This window comes from Amblyomma mixtum, chromosome 3 (assembly GCF_055824585.1).
Source record: "Amblyomma mixtum isolate Tamu chromosome 3, ASM5582458v1, whole genome shotgun sequence".
Lineage (NCBI taxonomy): Eukaryota > Metazoa > Arthropoda > Arachnida > Ixodida > Ixodidae > Amblyomma > Amblyomma mixtum.
Window position 1 is genome coordinate 397,996,928 of NC_143014.1, and position 7,367 is coordinate 398,004,294.

Sequence of the window (7,367 nt, forward strand, 5' to 3'; positions counted from 1 at the left end):
GGTTTGCTTCTGGTGTCCGATATGGCTAATATTGCGTCGCCACAGCTGCAGATCTCTCGAAGGTGGGTCGCTACCAACACGGCAAGGGTGAGTTGGGCAGCCAGTCTCATGACGCCTTCTGACCATCCTGAGCTCCTACCCAACAGCACTTTCCGCGACGAGTTAGTTAACGCCGCACAGCCTCCCCAAACACACTGAATAGCCGAGCGGTATCTGGTGTCCCGCCACGCTTGCCTACACGTACTGCTGCCTCGCATCGAAAAGATGGAACGCGCGCAAGAGATGTTCGCGCAATTTGAACACCAGAACGGCATCAACGAACGCATCGTCGCTAAGCAAGACAGCAACACTGCCCGATTTAGTGGGGAGGTCGCCCAGGGTGCTGCCGGTGAGAGATATTTATTAGAGTGCTGCCGGTGAGGAGATAGCAGCGGAGCGGCGGCGGCAGCATCCGGCCGGAGCCAAGGTCCCGAGCGTTCTCCAGCGCATGCTAACGACACTTCGTCCTCTTCCGCATGTCGCCACCGCCTGCCGCGCGGGTCGCTAGGCCTCCCCTCCCCCCTAGACGATGAGTCGATAAGTGGAGCAGGTATGTGCAACAGTGGGGTGGAAACAAATGGCTGGCCAAGTCCGGGCCCGAAGGCGCGGCTCGGGCGGGCGACCCTGGCTGCGGCGTTGCGGCCGAACTTTCGGAGGGCATCGAGGGACGAGCAGTGGTAGTTGAGGGATGTGGGTAGACCTGGTATGGGAACCCAGCGCCTGCGGTTCTGGTACAGCAGAGGGAGCTAGGCGTGCTGCGGGTCGTGACATTCGGGTAGCTGTTGCCGGGCGGAGCTGCCCGTTGCCAAGGCGGGCGGCCACGGGAGGCGCAGCGGGGTGCGAGGCGGAGGAAGGGCTGTGGGGGACTGCAAGCTGCTGCTAGGACACGCTCACAGCCAGCTGTGCACTCACTGGCGTGAACGTGACGGATGGCCACACAAGGGGCGCCCTTGCCACTGGCGCCGATCCGTTCACGAAGGGGAACGCCGGCGAGGTAGCGGCAATCGGAAGCGGCCTCGGCACCGCGGTAGCAACCGGGGGCACATCAGCTGGCCTGGTCAGCCTAGGAATCCTCCGAGATAGCGGCTGATGAAGCTGCAGCGTGGGTGGAGCCTAAATTTGCTGCGGGCGAGAGGGTGTGGGCGGTGGTCTCCCGGCGCACTTGCGTTGGGTGGGGGCCGAGCCAGTGTTGTCAGGCTTCTTTGAAGATTCTAATACCAGCGAGGAGCAAGAAGGGTCCACAGCAGTGCCCTGCTTTGGCTTGGCGACAGGCTCTGGCACCGGTTCAGGTCATTTTCAGGCAATGTAGGGCGGGTGACAATCGCCATGCTTGGTATTGCTGTCATCTGTTTGGCCTTCTTATCCTGCTTCGGGTGACTTTCAGTGCGGTACGAACCTTTGGAGGGGCTGGGGTGATGGCTAGCAGGCTTGGTCTTTGCCGAGAGCTCTTGAGAATCAGCTAGACGCGGCGTCGACGTTGCTGCACAGGCCTGTTCAGCTGTTGGCGGTAGTGACGAGGGAGACGGTGATGCCGGAAGTCACGACACGGCTACTGCCGCAGAGTCTTCCTTTGTTGCAGGAGGCTCTGGCGTCAATTGACGGCAGTGAAGCAAAAATGGGTAGGGCCAAAAACGTGGGTAGGACAGTAGTGGTGGCAGGATGTGAGGCAAAGCTCGCGCTGAGACCACCTGGTGTGTCGTGGATAGGGACGGCCGGGTCGAAGACGCTGGGCAGGAGTGGCGGGAAGGCAGTCAGGGGCTGCCGAGGCGCGCAGTATTCTGATGAAGGCTGTGTGGGCGCGAGTGAGGCCGGTGCAGGGCCAGATGCTGGCAGTGGCGAAAGCGGGTCGGCTGCGCCGTAGAGTGGCAGCGGAACATAGTAGGCGCCGAAGTCCGCCAGGACGGCCGCACGCAGCTCATCGTATGGCCGGCAGACCAAGACAGAGCAGGTGAGTCGACGCAGCAGGTTGGTAGGGGGATATCGCAGAGGACTAGCTGCGTGTTTGAACGGCTGGATAGTGATGCCGTTCATGTACAGCGCAGCCTCGAACTGAGCGAACCACCCGCCAACGCCATGTGACCGGAACGCTGGAAGCGGCGGGTCGAATCCTGGGTCCTGCCAGCCTGCCATCCTGGAACGCCGCTGGTGAAGAAGGGGCGGGTCGCCAGGTCACCACGATGTGGAGGTGGCCCAGGAGGCGACCGCGGCCACGTTTATGAGAGTGCTGCCTGTGGTGTTGGCCGTCTTAGTAAGAAGAGTCGAGTCCGTGCTGTTGTCTCATGACCAAGACCAAGACCCTTTATTTGATGGACACAGCCTATATATACACAAGATCACGTCACAAGACAACAATACAAGACAAATCACAAAACCGAAATAAGAACTCAAACAAGTACGGAAAAGAAATGAACCACAATACAACATACTCCCTTCCTTGGGGAAAAAGATTCACAGATACATTGAAAATTGACACAAACAAGAAAACACACTTACTCCCTTGGGAAAAACATTCACAGCTACATTGAATGTGGACACAAACAAGCAAACACACACTCTCTCTCTCCCTATACACACAAAGAAATGTACATACAAGCACACAAGTCACTTTATCACAAAGTTCTCGAGCCACAAAGGCTTCCGAATAGTCCTCTTTGGCCGCTGTGCGTGTTCTGGATGAGGACTCTCAGACTGCTGGCCTGGAGAAAAGTCCCTGGAGTTCCCTGGAGAATAGTCCGTGTGATCACCTGGTTACTTGAAAAATGAGTGGTGAGAGTTCTGGCTGTCACCACTCTGGACACTTGTAGGCACAGACCACTGTTAAAAAAAATTGCACTATTATGTGAAGATTCGGTATCACCACATACTGAAGGATCACCACACACTGAAGGATCACCACACACTGAAGGATCACCACACACTGAAGGATCACCACACACTGAAGGATCATCACACACTGAAGGAAGTGACGCACGTTCTGCGGAGACTCGTAGAGGAGGTTCAGGACTCATGTGCTGTCCGGATATGGTAGGAGAACTATGAGTGTAGACTTGAGTTGTAGATGTAGTTGGATGGCTCCTGGCGTCGTATGTAAGCGGCATCAAAAACAAGTCAAGCTCTTCTGGTTGTTGGAAACTGGATTGTTGACTCTTGGCGAGCTTTAATGCATTCCACACCTTTCCATTTTGTAAACGAAATGTCGGAGGTCCTTGTTTTGCAATTATTTGTTGTGGTTTGGAGAAAGCTCTGTCAGTTTTGAAATGGACTATGTGTTTGCGAACTCGCACATGATCTCCAACTTGAAATGGTGGAGGCTTTGCAGCACGCCTCCTGTCAGTATATTCCTTAGTGTATGTTTGCTTCTGTGTCACCCGCTCTCTGAGCTTCTGAATAGCTTCAAATGAATTGCGATGGAACAAAGGCGCTACGGAAGAAAATCCAATGATGTCTAGTCGAGTTCTATGCGACCGGCCATGGAGTAATACTGACAGAGCTACGCCTGTAGTAGCATGTGGAGTTGAACGGTAGATACCCAAGTACTCATGCACAGCAGTTTTAAGTGGACGCTTTTCCAAAGATGCCATTTGACAGTACCTTTTGCTGGGCTAGTTGGTGTGACATTGTGTTCAGGAAAGTAAAAACAGCGCTAAATTCTACACAAACCACACAGAAAGACGGACAGGACGGGCGCTGCCTGCCCGACGGGCGCTGGCAGCGCCCGTCGGGCAGGCAGCGCCCGTCCTGTCCGTCTTTCTGTGTGGTTTGTGTAGAATTTAGCGCTGTTTTTACTTTCCTGAACACAATGCCATTTGAACATAGGATTTGAGAGTGCGGTTGAAATGTTCAACTTGGCCATTGGCCTGTGGGTAGTACCTGGATGAATGACTCAGTTTGATACCTCTGCTGCTGAGGAATGCATTGAATTCTTTGGACATGAATTGCGGACCCTGGTCTAAAATGACCCCCTCAGGATAACCCTCATGAGCCAAAATTTCAAGAAGGAAATCAGTAATGACTGTGGTTGTGATTTGTGAGGTGAACTTCACCTCAGACCACTTGGAATAGTAGTCCACTAATGTAATGGCATACCGACAGTTGGCAGGGGCTTTCTCAAAAGGACCAATTATGTCTATAGCCACTTTTTGCCATGGCCGCTCTGGATAAGGAACTGGTTGTAAAGGAGGTACGGAAGTCTTCATGGTTTTGTCTGTTTCTATGCACACAGGACAGTTCTTAATAGTATTTTCAATTTGCCTGTCCATCGCAGGCCACCAAAACTTTTCCTTGAGACATGTCTTAGTGCGGACAATCCCTTGATGGGCTTCATGAGCCGTAGCAATCGACTGGTTAGTCAATGAAATAGGAACTACAATTCGGTCAGCTCGATACAAAAGACTATCAATGATAGAGAGTTCATCTCTTAAACGGAAAAAAGGCTGAAGTTCCGAAGGCAACTTATTGGCAATCGGCCAATTGGAAACAGCATACTGTTGCACTTTCTGTAGGCAAGCGTCTCTTGTGAAAACTGTCTTAAAGTCCTGACCTGTGGTACAAGCTGGCTCAATGTAAGCGATTACCACTTCTCTGTCATCTGACACTCTGTCAGAAACTAGCACTGGCAGTAGAGAAAGTGCCACTTGATTGTTAGATTCCTTGTGGTACTGAACGTCAAAATTATAGCACTATAGTCTATTGTACCATCTTGCAATTCGAAGCGGTCTTCGACCGGTGCCCTGACTTGAAAGCAATGAAACCAAAGCTTGATGGTCCGTTCGCAGTGTGAATGGACGATCCCATAAGTACACATGCCATCGTTCACATGCCCAAAGACATGCGAGTGCTTCTCTCTCGCCCACTGAATATTTTCGCTCTGTAGGAGACAAGGTCCGAGACGCGAAGGCTACCGTTTGGAGTCCGTGTGGACCCACTTGCTGGAGGACTGCTTTATGTGAGAGGAATGCTGTTAAATCACGACTATTAAATGCAAAGGAATCTGGTAGTATGAAGAAGCTAAGTCCAACTTAGAAAAGTGTGTAACACCTACCAGAGCATAGAGAAGTTCCTCTGCATGTGCAAGTGGGAACACACAGGTGCCACGGCCTTATTAACTTCACGCAAGTCAATGCACAAGCGGATGTTTCCATTCGGCTTCTGGATAACGACGATCGGTGAAATCCATTCTGAAGCGTTCACTCTTTCAGTAATGTCCTGCTTCTCTAACCGTTCGAGTTCCTCAGATACTTTGGAACGGATAGCAAGTGGTAACCGTCGCAGTTTGGAAACTACAGGTTGCACATTCGAACGCACTTTCACTTCATGCTGGAACCCTTTAGCTAGTCCCACTTCGTCTGAAAAGAGTTTCGGAAACTCTGTCGCTAGTGCGGAGGGAATTTTCTCAAAAGGATTCGCCACCGTCTGGAAACATTGCAAGGTTGCTCCCACAATAAATAAATTTAGAGCTCGAATGGCATCCAAGCCAATAAGTGTAGTACCCTCGGAGACAACATAGAAAAGAATAGGAACAATTCTGTCATGATACTTGACTAGTGCAGTGAAACATCCTAGTACATTAATAGAATGCTTGGAATAATCCACAAGTGTTACACGAGGTGCTTCAAGTAGTTGAGAGGTTGAAAAGTACCTTGAAAAAGTACTGTTATCAATGATGGAAACAGCAGACACAGAATCAACTAGGAAAGACAAAGTCACCTCTGCCACTTGCAGCTGGATATGAATGCCAGACCTCAGGGACGGTATTACGAGTTTTTGTCTCAATTTTGAGACTCCGCGAGACGTTTACCGCGGAATCAACGAATTAGCAGCGAGGTTGTGGTGGCTAATGGTAGGGTTCCACCCAGGAAGCATTTAGTTGCGCAATGAGGGACCGTATGCTAACATTTCGCTGTAAACACACCATTAATAAAATGAACAATGTTTTATTTTCCTAACAAACTATGTTTCAAACCTAACAACATCAAGCAAAACAAGAAGTGTTCTCAGTTTTGCAATTAAATTTGCTCTTCAGTCACTTTTGCTGCCGCGAGGGTGCGCTGACGCTGTAAAAGCGTGGTAGATCTGTGGAAACAATTGAACACCTCATAATCAAATGTGATGGTATCCATCCGGATGTCGATGCAGGCACAGTCACTCTTTCTGAGGCCCTAGGGTTTAAAGATAATAATGGTCATGTAAATAAATCTGCAGTGGAAGTCAGCAAAAAGCGATTGGAGGATTGGAGGATTGGTGGCTGAAAAGCAGAGATGTGGCATAAGGTTAGAATTGTAGGAAACCGTAGGCAAAGGTGATGGAGAATCTTAATGAGAATTGCCAACACAGTAAACAAAAGAAAAATAAATAAAGAAAAGCTGAGCATGGTGGCAATTGCCACCACCCCGTTTCAAAGGGGGCGCTCCTATCCATCCATCCATCGTCGGCTAGGTGGCGTGAGCTGCCGCCTGGTTCAAAGGATTCAGCCTTATCCCTCCACGCACATATTCAGCCATCGTGAACATGGCAGCCAGAAAAAAATCAGTTGATTCGACGGCTGCCCTTTTTTTTACACATTACATAGAATCAAGGTACTGTGCAGACGCCTTAAGTGCACAGAAAAATCTATTTAAAGGCAGTCATTGCTACGGGTCTGCCGAGATCAATTTGCAAGGAGCGCTTGGCTCGAAAACCGGCGAAGGCAGCTTTAAGGCAAGTTCACACTGGCGAGTTGCAAACGTCGCGCTAGTATTCTAGAACACCGATTTCGGTCAATTAGTTACGGTTTCCGAAGCACATGTAGAGCGGGGAGGGAGCGCAACAAATCGATTTAAGCAGCCTGTCGCGCGACCTTCGCGACTCGCCAGTGTGAACTCACCTAGCCTGCTATCGATGGTAAATGTGCTCTAAGGGCGATACGTGGTTCTATTTATTTTTCTTCAGAAAATACCAGGCGACCATCAATAATTACACTGCAGCAACTGCCGACATACGGGAGCAGACCGGTGCAGCTGCTGGGAGCTTGCAATCTCACTGCGGGAATTAAAAGCCGGCACGCCCGGTCACTGCGCCAACAATCACTCATGCCGCTTCGTAACCAACTCATGCCGCCCGCTTCGGGTTAAGCACTTGATATTCGTGTTGGTGTTGTTGCCGTTTCGTTCGGATGATGCTCGGATGACGCCGCCGGGGATACTGCGGTGGCGAAAGTTTATGCGAAGGAAGTCCTCCTTCGCCGCCGCCTTGTCTTGAGGGTCTCGCCGGAAAGCTCGCATCTTCTGCGACTTAACTTTGACAGTGGTCTCCGCAACTCACCGCAAACACTTGCTCACAGTCGGTTGGGC

At 50.9% G+C, this 7,367-nt stretch overlaps 1 pseudogene; it reads right to left on the reverse strand.

Annotated features, from left to right (window-relative positions):
- Positions 1–918: 918 nt before the first annotated feature.
- Positions 919–2,169, reverse strand: LOC149357296 (uncharacterized; annotated as a pseudogene).
- Positions 2,170–7,367: the final 5,198 nt, after the last annotated feature.